General features: G+C 38.1%; 1 protein-coding gene across 2 annotated transcripts in view; it reads right to left on the bottom strand.

The window, feature by feature from the left end:
• Positions 1 to 20,802, bottom strand: part of FBXL17 (F-box and leucine rich repeat protein 17) — a 420,460-nt gene that overhangs the window by 224,980 nt on the left and 174,678 nt on the right. The window lies entirely within an intron of this gene.

The following is a 20,802-nucleotide window of genomic DNA, read 5'->3' as shown; positions in this document are numbered from 1 at the left end:
GAAGGTCACATATCATGGAGGGAAAAAACATATTACTTTATTGTCTGATCAAATTTTTCAGTGCCTGGCAACATGGCAGGCATGTAAATATTGATTGACTGAGTGATTGATTGATGGAATGAATCTATCCTTAGCGCCATGTTTACTATGTTCTTTATATTAGCCAAAAACCCAAAAGAATAAATGGATTTCAGATCTAGTCCATCACCGTCAAATAATTTCTAAGTAAGTAGCTACAACATTAAGAAAATCTTAATGTTTTGTGACAATGCAATATATAAAATGACGATAGACACGTGTAGACTCAACATACACAAAGGCCTGACAAAAATGGAAAGGAAGAAAATATTTTTAAGGTACACAGAACAATTCTATGCGTATTTTAATGTAAATGCTCATTACACAAAAGAAAAAGCCTACATAAATCTAATAGATATAAAAATATGGTTACAATTTGAATGTTTTCTTCATATTATTTTTTAAAAATATATCTTTACTGATTTCAGAGAGAGGAAGGGAAAGGGAGAGAAAAACATCGATGACGAGAGAGTCATTGATCGGCTGCCTCCTGCACGCCCTCCACTGGGGATCGAGCCCGCAACCCGGGCATGTGCCCTGATCAGGAATCAACCGTGATCTCCTGGATCAGAGGTCCATGCTCAACTGCTGAGCCACGCCAGCCGGGCTCTTCATCTTACTTTTAAAGACATTGAAAAGTAACACTTTATTGCACTCTGTATTATTATGTTCATCCCAAACATTCCACATTTATTTAGCCAATACTCTAATTCCATGCACTGGGAGAGGATGGAATAAAATTAATAAATACCAAAAACATCTTCGAAAGGCATTGAGCCCTGGCCGGTCTGGCTCAGTGGTTACAGTGCCGGCTCACGGACTGAAGGGTCCCAGGTTGGATTCCGGCCAAGGGCGCATACCTCGGGTGCAGGTTCAATCCTGGGCCCCAGTCAGGGTGCATGTGGGAGGCAGCCGATTGATGTGTCTCTCTCGCATTGATGTTCCTCTCTCTCTCTCTCTCTCCCTCTTCTTCTCCCTCTCCCTCTTTCTCCCTTCCACTCTCTCTGAAAAGCAATGGAAAAAATATCCTCGGGTGAAGATTTTAAAAAATAGAAAGGCAATGAAATATAAGTCAAATTCTGAAAATGTATTGGGCCTTCAGAATAAAAATACAGCAATAGCAAACTCTTATAAAGGGATTCTTATGTATTAGGTAAGTACTATCTCTAATATAGTTTTTAATATAATTTGTATAATTTATAAAAGAAAATATCAAGTAACATTATATATACATACATACACACAAATATATATATATTTTTTTCAATGAACCTCACTAAAGTCCTATGAAGTAGATTACCATCATTTTCTCCATTTTAAACGTAAGGAAACTGAGGCGCACAGAGGTTAAAGAACTTGCTAATAAGTCACATAGCTAACAAGTAACAGAGCCATTATCCAAATTCAGACAATCCGGCTCCTGAGTTCATGTTCTTAATCACTATGCTGTATTTCATACGGAAATGGATTTTAATTTTTTGTGAAAGTGCCATAAATTAAGTACACTGTTAGAAAATGTAAAGATAACTACTTACAGTGTCTTCTAATAAATCCACTTATGAATTTTCCTTAAAATGTGTACCCAATTTATATTACCATGAATGGGAGGTAAATGCATACAGGGGGGAAAAATAACCTTTGGGGAGAAAAACCTAAAATTAGAAAGGAAAAAAAAGAATCAATATTATTTAAAACTACATGCCAATTTTGTATTCATAGAAAAAGAAGATTTTTCAGTAACATATACTCAAAGTCAGTGAGGCAAATCCAAATGGCTCTCAGCAGTGCCTACTGCATCATTTGTCAGCAAGAGGCTTTACAGAATAAGCCCAGGAGGAGCTGCCCAGACAGCGCCACTCCAGCTTCTTCCCATCAAGTGCTCTCATTCCAACAGCATTTCAGAAAAGCAAGCAGGAGAAAACAGCGTGTTCCCACGGTTGGCCCTGATTATTGGGGGTGGGGGGCTATCACATTCGTGAGCCTAGCATTTGGTTCACTAGAGCATCTGCTTCTGGTGCTGCCTGCATATCGCCCTGATCTGGGCTCAGGGACACAAGCATCCTAATTGCTCACCTTCTAGTCTGACCTTTTACTCTTTACTCTCTAGATACATGTAAGATTTCCCACTTCATTGTGCTGGATCTTCTTTTAGGAAGGGGAGTTTTCGTTTTGGTACTGCCTGTTGTGTGCATGGGCCTGGTGGAGGTTTTTTGCCTTTTTCTTTTTTTTAATTGCCACCACACGGTTTTGGCAAAACCTTCCGTAGGAAATGCAAGATTCTGTAGGAATTACTCAAATATCTCTATTTTTAATACAGCTTTCTCCTGGGAGAAGCGTATGAGCCTGTTTATTTCCCTCAATCTCGCCTTTTATTTCCCCCTTAGTACAGGCAAAGTTCCAAAAAGTAACATAAGGCAACTCTTAAAATAATTAAAGGAGGCTACCTAAAGATCAGCATTCATGGCATATGCCAATTCCTAAAGACAAATCCTAGAGCAAACATCCCTGTGGGCACTGAAATATGCTCAGCTACTATGTTTATATTTCCATTTGATAATTCTAATGTAAACACATTATATTTTGGTGTTTTGTGTTACTGAATTTTTAGTAAAGACACATCACCAAGTCTTTTCCTTGGAGCTTGCTTTCCAGAATGAAAAAAGAAAAAAAACCCAAAAAACCCAGCAGTCTGAGTGAAAGCAAACCCTTGTTTCATCCTATTTCAGCATAATTCAAGCTGTTAGCTGATGACCCCAATTCCGGTGTCCCTTCTATATACCACTAAACAAAAAAATCACTTGCAAAACATGAGATCTCCTAAATTCTGCTCCTGGGTAAAGGAAAAGCAAAATCAAGAACCTACACTCAGAAGTGGATAGTCAGAATCAGTGTCTTATTATACAGAACATACCACATAATTATTGGGAGAAAACACTCACAAAATGAAGGATTGAAATTCCTGGGTAGCTCAGCTGTGGGTTCCTTTCCAAGTCCCAACAACAGGGTGCCTACCACCTAGTATTCTTTTAGTAACCGTATCAAAACAGGCACTGGTTTTGAGTCAGTGACAGCCAGTTTATTTGGAGTACAGAATCACTTCACACTCCCGATGTTGACATTACTAAACTGCCTTGACAAAGTAAGATAAACACTGGATTTGCTTATGCTTACTTTTAGTCTATGGTTCTAAAGTTTTGACCAACTTCACCAAATAAATCCTACAAATACATCTTAAATACTGCAAACTTCAGGTCATCTACAAGTTAAGCTGATTTTTAAAAAGTCATTTATATTCCTGAAATAAACTCATATTAAACACGGCAATTTCATTAGATATAAGATGTCAGAAAAGAACTAAAGTGATGCAGAAAAACTTAATTTTAGTCCCAGTCTTGCAAATTTTTAGATCTTTGACCTTGGCAATAGTCCTTAACTGCTCTAGGCCTCAGTTTCTTCATATGTAAAATGAAAATGCTAAACTGAATAAACTCTATGATTCTTTAAAAATTTTAAACTCAAACTTAAGCAAATTTATCTGAGCTTTAAAGAACAAACATAATTGCAGGCATTTAAGTCCTGGAATAACTAAATTGGCCTGTTACAATATGCAATGATACTAAAAACATTTCACTTCGGTTCAAAATGTTATTCTACTTTAATAACAGTGCTACCCAGCTAGTAAGCAAATACCTGTATATGGAAAATATTTTTACAGCAAGCATAAACAGTTTGACAGTAATTTGTATCATTCTCACGGGAAAATAACTTCTCCAATCTCATCTTTCTAGTCTATGTAGCAGTGCCAATTTATAGGCATATAAAATTCGAAATCTCTTCTGTGCATCAATTATAACTTACGCAGCTCCCTGAGCAGCATTTAAAAAGCAAAGAAGTGCAAACAATATTCTGCTTGCTGACATAGTAAAAAATTTAGCTAACATAGCTTTAGAACTTCACAATTTAACTGCAATCAAATATCCCTTTTCCGAGAAAGGAAAACGACTAGGGCAATATCCTAAATATAAAACTCCCTGTCAAACTTAAACCATCCCTGAAATTATCTAACTAATTACCCAACAAAAAGGGCTGTAGGTTGGAAACCTGGCTAATAACATTGTTCCTTGTTATCAATGTACTAGAAGCTAAAAGTCCAGCATTTTCTTAAAAAGAAAAGAAATGCTTTTAAAATCAAAGATATATATCTTTAAAAAAATGTGATGCAACATAGATAAGAAATGTTAAACATTAGAGCCTTTTCTGCTTGAACTTTCCAGAAAAATAAGATAAATGTACACATAAAAATAAATTTGAAAAACTTGAAAGTTTTGCAAAAGAGCTGGAAAAATCACTAAAAGTAGGTCAGGGTCAAAGCTGAACAAAATGAGTAAGATTTAAACATCAATTAGAGTTTAAGTTAGACTGAAATAAGAACTTCCTAAATGTGATTTACATCTATGAACCACTATAGGAGACTTTGGGAGGGGAGAAGGTAATGAAATTTTATGAGACCTTTTAAAAATGGCAAATAGTTTGGGTTGATGATGATAGCTCTGGTCGGCTATGATAATGGATATTTTGGTTGATATTTGCATATAATTTTTACTGTGTGATCAGACCTATTTTACAGTTTGTACATGGCAGGGAAGGAATCGTTTTTAATGGTGTTATCATTCAAACGATATCTAAACCTGAAAAGGAACTAGAAAACCATTGCTTAGTCCATAAATGTTCTTCTATTTTCCTGAGAAATGTAACCTAGTGAAACCCAACACCTGTATGCTCTTACAGTCCAAAGAGCCCAAAAGCCAAAAAAATTCTGAAAGCCCACAAGTGTAAATATCCTATTTCTAAACTCCTTAATTTTAGATTGCTCTGATGAAATGGGGCTTCTGAGAATTTCTCAAGAGCAATCATGTGCAGTTATGAGAGGTGCAGAGACAAGTATTTTCTGGTCAGCTGTAAAACAGAGATAGTCCTAGGGTACCCTGCTAATAGCACATGGCTTAACCAAAATAGGAAGCATAATTTAGCCTCTAATTTGATCAGTTTAAAAATCTGGTAGAAAAAAAAAAATTGGGCCCTAGGCTAGAACCTGGCATATGAGATATAAACCCAAGGGCACATTTTCTTAGAAACTATTCTGGAGGTTTTGGAGGTAAAACTAGATAAAATTCACTCACTTCTCTTTTTTTTCATTTAAGATTCAGGTTTTTTTGTTGTTGTTAAACCACTAAGCATTTTTTTTAATTTGTCTGCTAAAGTAATAAACCTGAAAATTTCATCCAATTCAAATCAGACTATTTTTACTTCATATTAAAAATGATTTTATTAACATTCTAGACAGCTAAAACCCTAGAAGAAACTGCCAGTTTATATTTTTACCATAGTCCTAGTTTTTTTAACTATATACTTAAATATTCAAATTTTAAATGTGTAAGAAAATGTATAATTAAAAAAGCGGCATATTGTTATTATGACTTGATTATAGTTTATTTTTTATACATGTGTATGTATCATTAATTCTTAGAGCAAATATATAGCATGGGTGAGCCAAAGGCCTATTTTCTAAAAGAAGGGTCAGATGAAAAAGCTTACTGATTTTAACACTATTAAGGCACAACATTTTAAATAACTAGAGTTAGTCTATTTTTTAGTTCACTAAAAGATACATTTAGAAAAAAAATAAAAGGTATTAGAGAGACAAAAACTTAGAAGAAAACATTTCAGTGGTCACTGAAGAGAATGTTACAAGCACCACACAGATGCCATTCAGACCCACCAGGAGCCTTTGGGTATCTAAAATCCTCAAATCAATGCAAGTTCAATCTTGTCTCTGCTTCTCTGAATTATGCTTTGTTGTTGTTGTTTGGCTTGTGCCAGTGGGAATAAGGGGGAAGATATAAATATGAAATTTAAAAAGCCATTTTTATCTAACAGAGTAATTATAAATCTGTAAGAATCAAACATCTGTCTTCGTAGGAGTAGCTTTCAGATTGCCTATTACCCTCACTACAATACGAGTGGAAGCTACGGGGAGGCCACAGTGATAAATTCTGGTATTCAACTGCAATGACGACTAATACCAACCCACTGTCACTGTCCTGTTCAAAACATAATACGAAGGAAAACAGTGTAGAGAAAGCCGGGCAGGCACAAAGGGGCTGTGCATCGCTTCCCTGTTCAAAGCTGCCACCAATGCTCACTCTACTCATGCAAGTAAAATGCACAGTCAGCATAACTAATAGAACTTGGGGGTTCCAAGGTTGTTGACACATACTGTTCCCTTAGCGTTAGGAAGAGGAGAGAGAAAGAGGTTAGAAAACATTAAAAATTAGGAAGGAGAATATTCTGCAGCAGGCCATTGTTTTTGATAAGAAAAACCTTTGCTTAATGTATTATAAAAGTTCTGCTTCAAAAAACGATATGTAATATGATATGAACTAGAGATCACAGGCGTGTGTGTTTTTGAGATCACAGCTTTCAGCATTTTTAAAAAACTTCTTCCCTAACGCCAACTTCTTTTAATGAAATCAATCTAGTAAAAAATAAGCATAGATTAAAAGTTGATTTTTAAATATGTTATGTGTAAATTCATCCAAATATTGAATAATGTTTGAATAATAAACTCATCAGGGGTTCTTAAATCAGAGATGTGAGTTTTCATGAAACTATTATTTTTTTCTGCTTTCTCTACTTATCAGTTATGAAGAACTTCTCCATAACCCTCCATTAACCAGAAAATCTAATCATCATCCAGTCAGAATTCTTTGCTTTTCTCTGGATTTTCATCTGTGATGGGGCCAATGTTTTATGCTCTTCGGTCCCAGTATTGTTTCCTCTAATATTAACAGTCAGTCGTGTTACTGGGGATTTTTTAGTCATCTAACCTGGCTCAGCTTCAATGCTAAAAATGTTATTACAGTAAGAAAGAAGGTTGTGAAATAGATGAACCGTGAAAGGATTAATTATACCCAAATTAATTTATCACCTTATTATAACTTGTTCTGCAGCAAGCAGAAACTCTATGATAAAAACAACCAAAAAACCTTCCCTTAACCGAATACTTCTGATGGCCTGTCATGATAGCTAATTAGAATAACAAAATCCACAAGAGTCCACAAAGTACAGTTAAAAATTATGTGAAGATCCATAGCACAATTTTTTTAAAGCACTTTAAAATTTTAATGAGATATAGATCGTGCAACACTAGCTAAAGTACAGCTACCTATTTATATTTCTGCAGATAATGCCAGCTGTAAGGAAAATAAACTTTTCAATAATATATATAATTTCAGCAGGAACATCTGGATATTTAAATATCTGCAATATAAAAACAAGCTCAACCAAATTCAATTATTACATTTGTGTTCATAGGATGTAAGAAGTCATTTCCCCATCTAGCTATTTAAATGGAATTTTCTGGTTGATGTGATTTTTAAGTAGATGTGATACCAATTGCTACAGAGAATTGCATTCTCAGAGGATTGTATCAAACAGATTGACTTAAAAATGCACTCAAGTCGATTATTGTTAGCAGAAAATCTGATTTTAAGTATTTTCTTTCAACTGTAAGCAATCAATCTACCTGTATTGCATCCTGACGGAGCACATGAGTTAAGAAAGAGAAATTCAAAGAAAGGCTCTTGTAAAACCATCTTTTCATGAGGTAGGATTTTAGCAATTTGTTCTGCAGTTGTATAGGCTGTCAGATATTATGAAATCAATGCTATGTATTCACTAGTTGTCAGTCACAGGATGACAGTATTGTAAATTAAGGGGATGCATTCAGGATTGCATACACATATTTCTAAGGAATCCATTTGCAGTCTGATTTATGCTCTTATAATAGACAACCTACCACTATCTGGTGAAAAGTCTCGCAGGTATGAAATTGTCTAATTGAATATCATTTTCCTTTATAATCAAAGTAGGCTCTCATTTAGCTTCAATCACTTTGCAGTTTTAACCTTAATATTTTCTATACAGTGAAAAGGAGTCAAAAGATTTCACGAACAGTTTTGAATAACATTAGTTATTTAAATGTCTCTACTGAGATGAAAATTACTGAGTTAAAATATGTCATGGTAGTTACATAACTCCTGAGAAGGTATCAAATACCACTCCCTAAAGCAGCAACTCATCACCATGATAGATTACTAAATCCCACTCTAAACTCTGGTTAGAACAAAGATTTTTCAAAATAAATGAAAATACTATTGGCTGGTATACTAAGATCTTTTAAATTTAACATAATGTTAAATTACTATTTTTTGAGTAGGTTTTTTAAGAGACTGTTTTGTAGTCTTTTTTCCTAAATAAACTCTGTCTTTTAATTACATACACTTAACCTAATAAAAATTCCCAGGCAATTTAAGAACCAATACAAGTTCTGATAGGTCTACATAAACAATTCTATTTTTTAAATGATTTTTTAAATAAAAATAATAACATTTTAACAGGAGAAAATTTTGTTTTAAAGGGAGGATAATTATACTTAAACTATTTTTATTTTTCATGATTCTTCTCAGCTTTAACATATATATACACACACACACACACACACACACACGTGTACATAATAATAAATATAACTGAGTTTTAACATATAATTTTTATTATAGATGAGAAAAGAAACACTAAAATGTCAGAACTCAGACTCAGAATAGGAAAAAATTGAGAGGAAGAATTCTTTCTCTCATACAAACATGAACTTGCCATTCTAACCTAAGATTCACAAACCTTAAAATTAGCAGAGATTCACATATTTAGGAATAAAAAAGCTGAGGGTGGGAGTGGAAAAGAAAAGATATTCATAAATATCTGGATATAGTCATGTAATTTGGGGGAGATGCCCTTAAACCTACAATGGAACGATTATGTGTCTATGTAATTATTAGGTCTATGGATGAGATGTCAGGGGCTGATATTATATGTGTATTCAATTTATATCGATAAAGGGGAGAAAAAGGGCTATCTGTTCAAGATTTTACTCCAAGTGGTAAAATGTAAAAACCTAGAACAAATTCCTATGGAAAGGCTGCTGCTGAAAACTTCTCAACCCAATTATTTTCTATTGCTACCTTATAGGCACATTTATGAACTTCCAGGGCTAAAGTGTTAAACAAAATCTGCTTTAATATCCCATTGTATTTATGTTAACTGGGATCATTGTGTTCTAATCACATACCCTGAAAGCCGGCCACAACCACATTAGCCCGGTGTGCCAAGACTGGGAAAGCTCTTACAAGTTCAAGGAACAGCCCCATATTGTTGGGACCTAACCTGAAAGATGGGCTTTAAAGTTCTAGTCCTCATTTTTAATATATTTCTCACTTAGATTTTGTTTCTGACAAATGAAGATAGAATAAGTAATATTTTTTATGACTCCAGATTTTTTAAGTCTTTCTAAACCTTCAAATCTTAGAAAAACACAAAACTCAAGAGATATACTATCAACATAAATCTCTATGCAGTTCTTGACTCTGCTACTGAAATAAATAACATATTTCAAACAGGAATAGGAACAATTTTGCAGGTTTAGAACTGCTCCTGTTTTATGTCTATTCTGACACAAACTTCTTGGTTCAGGTTATTTCTGACACCAGTTAAATTATTACTCCCTGGTTACATTAAAAGGTTCCTTGAGCATCTAATGAATCTTAAATAATAAATGTGTTTCCTTGACTATTCACCATTGGAAGTTCTGAATTCTATTATAAATAAACCCATGACTGTTTGGTAATAATATTTTGCTATCCGAGTGATTTGTCAAGGATGTGCAAGCAGCCCAAGAATTCAGGTACTAAAATCACAAATGAAGAGACCCCCCAGAGTACTCATTAATAGGATGACTATAAATGATTTAAAATAGTAGTGAGGCAGATGCTTCTATGGAAAGACAACTTACATGGGCATTATTGGTTTTAATAATGAGAACCCACACCTTTAAAGGAAAATCCTAATAAAGCATTCCATTAGAAAAAAATGCTGGGGGGGGAGAAGATATACTCTGTACAAGCTAATCACCGCTGTGAATTCCCTTTTATTCTCAGAGCAGCAAGAGAGCACATTTTCATCAAAATATAAATCCTTACTGCAGAGGGAATTTAGAACACTAGTTGGTGAGAAAGAAATAATTATTATAGTATTTGTTATAATTAGGAATGCTAATTATTATAGAGATATAGTAATTATGGTTCCATTATAACTTCTAGTTTTCTTTTGTAATTTCTAAAATTATCTCAATAAATGTCCAGGCAGAATTTTAAGGAGTTTTTCATGAAATCGTTTTAGAGTAACTGGCACACAAATTTACATGTACAATCATATTCAAACTTTCTACTAGAAGTATAATCATGTGTTTTTCAAAAAAAAATTTTATATTAACTTTGAAGGTAGTTCGTTTTAAGAAATGCAAAAGGGTAAACAATTCACACACAGCCCTGAAAATTCAAAATTATCCCTTACATACAGGTAACAATAATTAAAACAGACTGAAATTTGTCAGCTATGACTAATGTTAAATACAAAACAATGGACAACCCTAATTAGTTAATATGCTGTTTACTCCCTATTAACATATGAGTCAAAATGAACACATTACCTACGAATACTACCTATGTGTGTTCTTTTATGAATAAATTTTTTCTATATAGAGTATGTTGTGTTTATAATAAATATCCAAAAATTACATAAATAATCTTTCTCTTTAAGAATTACTTCAGGTAGACTTACATTTTCTAACTGATTTGACTGCCAAGTTAAAAAAGTTTACATTTCAATAGTGTTTTATTTAAGTAGAAAATGATCTACAAAATACCTTTGCAAAGTCAGAATTCACTCATATGTGGAATGTAATGAACAAACTGAACTACCAAGTAAAATAAAGACTCAGAGAGCAGACAACAGAGCAAAAGGAAAAAGAGAGAGAGAGAGAGAACTCATGGACGTGGACAACAGTGTGGTGATTGCAGGGGGCGGGGGGAGAGGAGGGAGGAGAGGGGATAGAGAAGAATAATGGTGATGGAAAAGAAGAAGAAGAATAAATTTATGTAAATAAATAAATACCTTTGCTTCATTATTACCTCCTTTTAACAAACACTTCATTTAATTTTTTAATAATGGTGGTCTACAGTACAAAGATTTACCTGATCCCCCAGGGCAGCCTATGTGACCATCACCACAAAATATTTATGTGTACTTTGCCAAACCTCGCGCATGCTCCATAATTCCAAATATGAATAGAGCATCTCTATTTGGATGTCCTGCATTAATTAGTTTACCTCAAACTCAGCACATAAACATGAAACCAAAAGACAGGCATGTTACATGCATAAAGAGCTTGCCTGCAGTATTATTAGCAGTGGGGAAAAATTAGAAATAATGTGAATAAATTTTTCTTTTGAAGAGGGAAACTGAAATGGCTGAGTAAACTGTGGTGCACATCCATCAGAAGCACATCTGACAGAAATCTAGTCATTTACCTGATTAGTGTGAGGATTCTGGAGGAACATGGAAGCAAACATTGGTGAAACTGCATAAGCACTATGATTATAATTTTAAAAGCACTATCAATAAAGGGTTGGAGAAAACACCTTACAATTACAAGATTTTTAATGTGTTAAACTTCTCTCAAAATTATGAAAATTTACTCTTCTCTAAACTCTCCTCTTTCTGTCTGTTCAATGTATAAATTTTTTTACATTAAGTTTGGCCCTTTCTTTGAGGGGCCACCACTGAGATTTTAGTACACCACACATAATGCTCCCTAATAGTTCATGCATTTGAATTCTACCTGTCAATTTAGTTTTATTTATTAATAGCAATAATAACCTATTCAAAATCATGAGAAAAACCTAAAGTTTCTATTTTATTTTCTCCATTCACTCATTCTTTCACTCATTCATTCACAGCACAAATAAACAGCCCATTCTAGAGAATGAATTTTAAGTTGCCCAAGGGCAACACTGAATTCCCACTACCAACCAGTGTCAGGAATCCAGACACCATGCAGAGACTTGTTGGAAGAGAGGAAAGAAAGGAAGAAATGGAGGGGTGAGGGAAAAAGAAGGAAAAGATAGTGTTCTGTATGTAGCGAATACAAAGAAGGGAAAGAAAAGGGAGAGAAAAAGAAGACAATAAAAGGGTGAAAAAATGCTTAGGCTTTGGAATCAAACCTCTCAGCTTGAATTGTGTGTCTACTGTTCCTAGCTGAAAACCTTAACTGTATTTAAATTTTTATGATCCCCATTCCTCATCACTTGAAATGACAGTCCAACGAGTTGGCATCTGCAAAAGGGTCATCAGAAAGTCCAACACATAGTAGGTGCTCAATAATACTGGCCACCCTATTAATGCCTCACTACACTTTGAAGACTACATTTTTTAATCACTACTAATGTTCTAATACTACCAATTCAAGCACTGCCAGTAAAGTGAGGTTGAATGCTGGCTGTCCTTGTTAGCTGTTTTGAGGGTTACTTAGCAAAGCCCTCACTTCATTTTTTCTGAAAATGTTAAAAAAACAATAAATAGCAACTCTTAAGATAAGTCCAATGGCAAACAACTTTAGTATTTGTTATATGACCATAATAGTCCACTGTGGGAAGTTATATGGGGGGTGGGAGGTGGAACCCTTGCATTTCATCTCAAAATTTGAATTGGAAGAAAACATAGAAACATACATGTGGTAAAAAATGTATATTGAAAATGTATCAGGAAGCCAGAGTGAATCCTTTTTCACTTTAAGAAATCAATTTATAATAAAAGTAATCTCTTCTTAACTTTGTCTCATTTTTAAGTTTGTAATTTAATACATAGGTTTTTGTAAACCGGCATATTTGTATGTCTACCCATAAGTTTTAAAATAGCAGATAGATGTAATTTTAGAAAATGACAAAAACATGCAACTAATTTTTTCCTCAAACCGCATAACTGAACTGTAGCCACTCTTTCTAGGCTAATAGCAGAGTTCTCCTTCCAAGGAGTGCCTGGCATAGTGCAGTGGAGAAAAGAAAGCACAATTCTATCTTCAGAGGCACCATAGGGGACTAAAGAGTAAAAAAAAAAGTTCTCCATGAAGAAGTAGATTTTACAATCCTACACATGTGTAAGATGTGTACTGTACTGATGTGTCCATTGATTTCCGATCCTAATTCCAACATCCTCCTGGCTCCTCAAGTCACCCAGAGCTGGCAGTTTCTTCCATAGAAATCCTCAGATTATGATTCTTTGCCCTCCACTCTGCTACACATTAAGCTCCACTGTATTTCCTTCTCTTTCTCTTCCTTATTGACAAAAAACTGCTATAAATTTAGCAAAATGTTTAATGAATTTGTACTTTAATAATCATAGCATCTAAATACATTTTGTGTCATAATGTTTCAATAGAAAGTATTACTGTTACTCTTATGGTCCAAATAAATGCTTTATGGTCAGAAACTTACAGATTTAAAAAGGTTAACAACCACCTATGTAACATAATCCATATTTAGTGGCAGCTTCAGAATTTCATTAGAGAAGGAGCCTGGGAGCATCAATCAGATGGGAGGAGGGAGGCCTATGGAAATCATCTTAGCAGAGTGTTTCTATACCTGGCCCCGCTTTCACATGCCATCTGCTAGTCAGCACAGATCTGGAGGGAGAAAGCTGGTGGTGCTTCTGAGGGGAGAGGGACCCCCCCAAGCCACTCTTTGATGCAGCTCCTTCACATTTACAGGGACGGTTTCCATGAAGAGCAGGAGCGAATGTGCTGCTTTTGCTCCTGGTGATTTTACCCTGACATCCGAAGGGTGAGAATCATGCAGCTATCTGGGTGCTGCTGAGAGAAGGGCCGCGGCCAACCAGACCACGTCTGTAAGAGACTCGGGGCCCGCTAATGCGGACGCATTCCTCAGCAGTGACCTGAGCAATCGAGATTTACGAGCTTACCTCCAGAAACAATTCAAATTACTACCGGATAATGTTGCTTCTTTACTGTCTATTCTCCTTCAACATTCTGTATGCTCCTAAAAATGTCTTTCCAAGTAAACAGCAAGGAACTTACGCTACATACACATGGAATTTTGAGAAAACCAAACATGGCTGGGGGTGTCTTTATTTTAAAAGGTGACATTTGCATCTGGCATTTCCTTTTCTTCTCAATTTTGGATTTGGGGTTTATAGGGTTCAAGGGTAGAAGGATAAAATATTTATTTTCTAATCAATCACTCTAATCTCTAGAGTAAGTGAAATATCTCTGAACTCCTAGAAAAAGGAATTTCTCAGATGACTATTTTAGGAGGCAGCAGGATATTCACCTCTTCCTCTCACACCATCCAGTTGTCAATGCCTCCAACATAGTTCTTTGTAGACATGGCAAAGATAAGGGGCATTTCAATCATCAATAAAGCAATAATGGTTGCTATTTCAAAACAGGGGAGAAAAAAGTAGGATTACTTTTAAAGAATGCATTTTACTTAATCTCAAAATATGTATATACATATATATGTACTGTCTGTATGTAAAAGAAAAATATAAGATATAGATTAAACCTCTTATATTTGGAAATGGGAAGACCTCTTTTTATATATTTATGAGCTTACGTCTAGAAACAATTCAAATTACTACTGGTTAATGTTTCTTCAATCATTCATTTCCTCTAAATAAGTCTCATTCATCTTCACAAAAAGGAAAATGGGCTAACAAAATAAGCTTGTTGAATGTGAAAAAATTAAGGATTCAAAAATCAGATCCAAAACCACTAAGTTGCAGAGATAGCAAGTTTCAGTAACATATTCCTTGGCATGCTGCAATCAAGTTTAAACAACGGTATTTCTTGTCCCAAAGTGGGTTGTGACCATAAGAACTAGTTTTTCTTGCCCAGCCAAGCATTATGAAGGACTGTGGTCAAAGAAATAACTATAAGAACTACTACAACCAATCCATGCAAACAAACAATGTAGTCTTTGCTCACAACAAAAATACATAAAACTGATTCCTCAGAAAAAAAGTTGATAATGATATTAAACTTGCACTGTGAACAGTGAAAACTTAGAGGGCTCAGCAGTCCCAGTACTTTCTGTGGGTGGTTATTATTAGGAATGTGGTCTAAGCTCAGAGGGAACCTCACGTTTCTAAGTCTGAAAAATTGTTTTGTTCATTACACTTTTTCTTAATATAACAAAAAAGAGAAGTTAATGAATCCAGAATTATTGATCTTAGTTTGAAATCACTTTTAACTTATTACTTTAAAACTATAACTTAAAATTACATATATATAAAAGGTAACATTTACTTTAAATTGCAAGAAACTCATTTGGATGGTCAGATAGTACCCTCCAATCTTTTGAACAAAAGATAATAAAAATTAAAAACTAGAGTTATCAGAAATTCTACATTAACCTGTAGAATTGTACAAGTTGTCATTAATTGGAATTCTCTATGAACTAAATACATCTCCTCTACAATAAAAATCATAAGGTTAATCATGAAATATAAAAAAATCTTGAAATGTCTGTTATTTTTAAAGAAGGATAATTATATTCAGTATAATCTCTTATAAGTGTACTTCATTTTATTCTAATGCTATGGAAATTGGTTAATCTGCACATGATCTACAGCACGTGTTGGCAACCAAAGGCTGTCTTTTCTCTCCTTTGCGTTACTTGGAAAGGCCTCTTCCCTGCTCTTTGCCTCCATGTCGTGATATCACAATGTCGCTCCTTATCTGCCTACCACCCAGGTTCACAAAATCAGGAATGTCACCCGTAACCTCTTAGGTTTTTAAATTGGCATGATCACCTGCTGGTAATCTTATGCACGAGAGTGAAGTAGCAGGCCACTTTTGAAAAAGCTGCCATAGATGATAATGCACACTGATGATATATTTAATTATTCCAGAGCTTATCACCACCGAACAATTATCTGCTCTGGAAAATGCGCTATACTTGTGAATTACCTATTTCTAGTGAGAGTCAGGAAATCAGTTTGATAACCAGTTTCTGGACAGCTATCTCATTAGTGCCCCTCTTCCTCATTATTATGACCACGTATATATTTATTTCATACTTTACCTATTGAACAAAGTGAAACCTCAAATTATGGGGAAAAGAGCAGCATCACATTTAACTTTAGGTTCCAGTGCAATCAAATGAGTTGCTAAGAAATACACTACCTAGGCCTAAACTACTGATAATCTGGGTATATGTCTAAGACAAAAAAAGCCCCACAGCTATTACAACTCTAACTGGTTACTGCTTGAGTTTTAAGTTACTCTGTCTTATTTTTCTAGAATCTTTGTGCTTACTTTTTGTCACTACCCATAAAAGTTCTCAGGACTAAGATGTTTATAATGCAAAGATAACTTAAAGCTCCTAAGTCCAAAAGACAACAAGACTATTGGCAAGATAATATATTATTCAGTAATTTGTCCAAAGTTATTTTAAAAACCAACTCTAGCGAATTGGGGGAAAGAGTCTTAAGAGCAAAAGTAAAACAAGGTCAAGCAAAGGGAATGTGGTTCCGGCTATAAACATCAAAATTACGGCCATTTATCAGAAAGCCTTTACTTCCCCTTCCCTCTCTCCCTCCTGTATCTGGCTAATGTTTCATTGGCTTTACTCTGAATATGCATCATCACAGAACTTAAGCATAGAGAATAAAAGAGAAAACATTAAACTCTCAATTTTTTGCCGAGGAGTAATTTTGGGGAAAGATTTTGGGTGGGCTTTTGGATTATATGTAGATCTTATGCTTTTCTACTATTCTAATGCCTAGAATAACTGCACTAGTATCAAACACACAAGCAAATGCCTCCTCTTAAATTGGTCCGAGGTAAACCAGATGCTGCTGCGGTGGGGAGCAGGGGCAAAGAGAAGTCATACTACTCAAAGTTTCACTTTTCCTCTCCGGCACTCACGCCTTTACACTGAGGAAGTAATGAGTCGTTCCTGCATTTGCTATTTACTTACTGCTGCTTTAGTGTCTAACTTGTGCCGAGCAACAGGGAGACACTGGAAGTACAAGGCTGAGTAAGACAGTCCCTGCATTCACGGAACTCAAAATTATATGAAAAAAGCCATGAAACCCTTTGATAACTACCACCTGGACAAGGTATAAAAAAGAGGCTACAAGAACAGTCCGGCAGAGGAGATCAGGTAACTGACTTAAAAGAGGCAGTGACCTGGGGCAAGACTCATGGAGAGGGCCACATAAGAGCTGGCCTCTAAAGTAAGAACTGCCCCATATTTACTTATTCATTGGGAGTGAGCATTTATCTTCCTTCAAGTGATGTCATTCATCAAGGAATAAACTCGTATTCTTGCATGACCAATTTAAAAATCTTCAGCACTCGGATGAAATAATCTGACTGAAATAGGAAGCTTGGCAGGCATAAAATAGGCACTCAGAGAATTAAAATAACAGCATACTTAGTGCGTGTATGTGTGTGTTGGGGTGGGGGAGAAGGTGCTTTGCTGTGATTATGTACAGTGCTTAAGTAACTGAGAATATTCCTGAATAGAAATAGAAAACACTAAGTAGGGAGCAAATTATGTCTATTTAGCACCTGAGATTTAGCATTTGTTAACTTTAAAATTCACAGAATTACTGAGTCTATTCTCTCATCTACAAATTTGAATTCATGGAATTTGATAGCTGTCCTATACCATCTTAGGTTCACAGCATCTTCAGATTCAGTTTCAACCAACAATTTTTGACTCTTCATAATTGGGCTGCTGAGTTCTGCCGGAGGAAATACAGCAATCACATGGACTGGTGCCACTACAAATTTATGGCTTCTAAGCTCTCAAAACCACTCAGCAATTCTACATTCTGCTGGTCAGCTCCCTTTGCCACTTCCCACAGAAGCTCTTCCAAAAGTCAGCTCCTGTCTTAAGGGCCCTACTCAATTCCTTCCTTGCCTTGGGCTTTTATCTCAGAACTGGTTTGTCTTCAAAGAAGAATTGGAGCCTAACAAGTACACACTTCTTTCAACTTCTTTTACTCTACAACCCCTACAAATGTTTAATCAGCATCTATCCCTCTGTTCTCAGAGCTCTCAGGTCATCTATCTCTCCTCAAAGTGAATTCCTCCTGACATTCCTTATTCTTAGCCAAGCCCCTTGAATTCCTCTTAAACCTCTTGTCTCAGTTACATCTGTCCTACCTCCTTTGCCTAGGCTTCTAAACCTGTTCAAGTCTCACCCACCTTAAAAAAAGTAAACAAAACTCCTCAATCCACTACACTCTGGGGGTTTCCCCTCCACTTCTTTGCTAAAACAGCTTTCACAAAGTCAGCATGGCCCTAAATGCTAAATCCAAAGGTCTTTCCTTACTCCTTCATTTCATAACCATCTCTGAGGCACCTGACACTCCTTGAAATTTTCTCTTCCTCTGGTTTCGAGGAACAAAAACTTTATTTCTGATTCCTCTTCTTCATTTTCTCTGGGGTTTCAGCTTCCTCTGCCCACCCCCTACCAATGGTGCTCACTGAGGTGACATCGGGCCCTTATACGCCACTAATCCTGAGACAGTGTGTCCATGCTCAAGGTTTTACCAGCCACCACATATTGACATCTCCCTAAACCAGACTCAGATGTGTCTCCCAATTCTACCCCCAGATTCACTAGCCAAGTAGATAAAAACTTAACGATAGCCCGTAAAATTAAAGACGACTTACCTTATTTAGTGAATGGCACCACTCAATTCCACCCACAAGAAACTCGAGCCATCCCTTTTTCACTCCCTTCATCAAAGCGGATGCCAAGACTCACGAATTCCAATTTTTAAACTTATTTCCCCTAATACCCTCTCCCTATGCCTTCCATAAGTCTAAACATCAGTATCTCTTGCTGGACCACCCAAATTGTCTCCCTACAACAATTTCCCTGAACTCCAATCTGTAACTTCTCCTGTTTGTCTTAACATGGGAGTAGATGAAGTCACTCCTCTGCTCAGACCTTTCTTCGGGTTGGACCCTATCTGCCTCTCATTTCATTTCCTATCCATTCCTTTCTAGTAGCGGTAAACTATCTCTATTCCCCCACACACGGTGCTCCCTCTTAGGCCTAATTCTGTCTGCCCAGAATGGTTTCTTTACCTGGCAGAATGGCTCTTCTATTTGATAAAATTCCACTCAACTCCCAGGTCTTAGGTCAAGTGTTCCTCCCATCCTCATATCAACCATCCTGCGTTCCCGCCCCTGACCTACAACCCCTAACACACACACAGACTGGTCGTTTCTCACGTTTCTTTTCCTTTTGTCAAAACACCTGCTATGACTATGGATCTGTCTACACTGCACTCCGATTTTCTGAAATGTCCACGTGCCTGCTATCCTGTGAGCAAGGCCAGGAAAGGTTTCCTTTGCTTTGTAACCCCAAGACCTCAAACCTTGCTCAAGCCGTTGTATTTTTTTCAATGACAAAAAGGCACTGATCTTTTCTTTCTAGTCACCATTCTCTTTCAACACATCTATCTAAATCCTTTTTTTTTTAATCCTCACCTTAGGATACATTTCTTGAATTTTAGAGAGAGAGAAAGAGAGAGAGAGAGATACCTCCCGGTCGCCTCCCGACTAGGCATGGGGCCCACAGCCTAGGTGCGTGCCCTCAACGGGAGACAAACCCTCGGCCTCTGGTGCCCAGGATGCTGCCTCCGCCAGCTGGGCGGCAGGCACGGGGAAGGGCTACGTCTAAAACCAGAGCTCGTCAGGTTTCGCCCGTAACTAACCTGCAGGCAACGGGAAGCCTGGGAAGGTCTTTCCAACACTCAGGGCGCAGCCGGGAAGCGCGCACCTGCCTCGCTGTCGCTTCCCACGGCCACTCGGCTCCCTCGGCCTCGGCCCGACAGGCGGGGCCAGGCTGGGGCCACCCTCAGGCCGACAGGCGGGGCCAGGCTGGGGCCACCCTCAGGCCGGCAGGCGGGGCCAGGCTCGGGGCCACCCTCAGGCCAGGCCAGGCTGGGGCCACCCTCAGGCCGACAGGCGGGGCCAGGCTCGGGGCCACCCTCAGGCCGGCAGGCGGGGCCAGGCTCGGGGCCACCCTCAGGCCAGGCCAGGCTGGGGCCACCCTCAGGCCGACAGGCCGGGCCAGGCTCCGGGCCACCCTCAGGCCGACAGGCGGGGCCAGGCTCGGGGCCACCCTCAGGCCGACAGGCGGGGCCAGGCTGGGGCCACCCTCAGGCCGACAGGCGGGGCCAGGCTGGGGCCACCCTCAGGCCGGCAGGCGGGGCCAGGCTCGGGGCCACCCTCAGGCCGACAGGCGGGGCCAGGCTCGGGGCCACCCTCAGGCCGACAGGCCGGGCCAGGCTCGGGGCCACCCTCAGGCCGACAGGCCGGGCCAGGCTGGGGCCACCCTCAGGCCGACAGGCGGGGCCAGGCTGGGGCCACCCTCAGGCCGGCAGGCGGGGCCAGGCTGGGGCCACCCTCAGGCCGACAGGCGGGGCCAGGCTGGGGCCACCCTCAGGCCGGCAGGCGGGGCCAGGCTCGGGGCCACCCTCAGGCCAGGCCAGGCTGGGGCCACCCTCAGGCCAGGCCAGGCTGGGGCCACCCTCAGGCCGACAGGCCGGGCCAGGCTCCGGGCCACCCTCAGGCCGACAGGCCGGGCCAGGCTGGGGCCACCCTCAGGCCGGCAGGCAGTGGGCACGCGAGGGCACGCGCCCGGGCCACGCTTCTGACTCCCCCCCTCCGCCCGCGCTGAGGGCCTCGCTGTCCTTCCGTGTGCCTCGACCACAGCTTTACATTTT

This window comes from Miniopterus schreibersii (genome assembly GCF_964146895.1).
Source record: "Miniopterus schreibersii genome assembly, chromosome: 3".
Taxonomy (NCBI): domain Eukaryota; kingdom Metazoa; phylum Chordata; class Mammalia; order Chiroptera; family Miniopteridae; genus Miniopterus; species Miniopterus schreibersii.
This window is presented reverse-complemented; position numbering and strand designations above follow the sequence as displayed.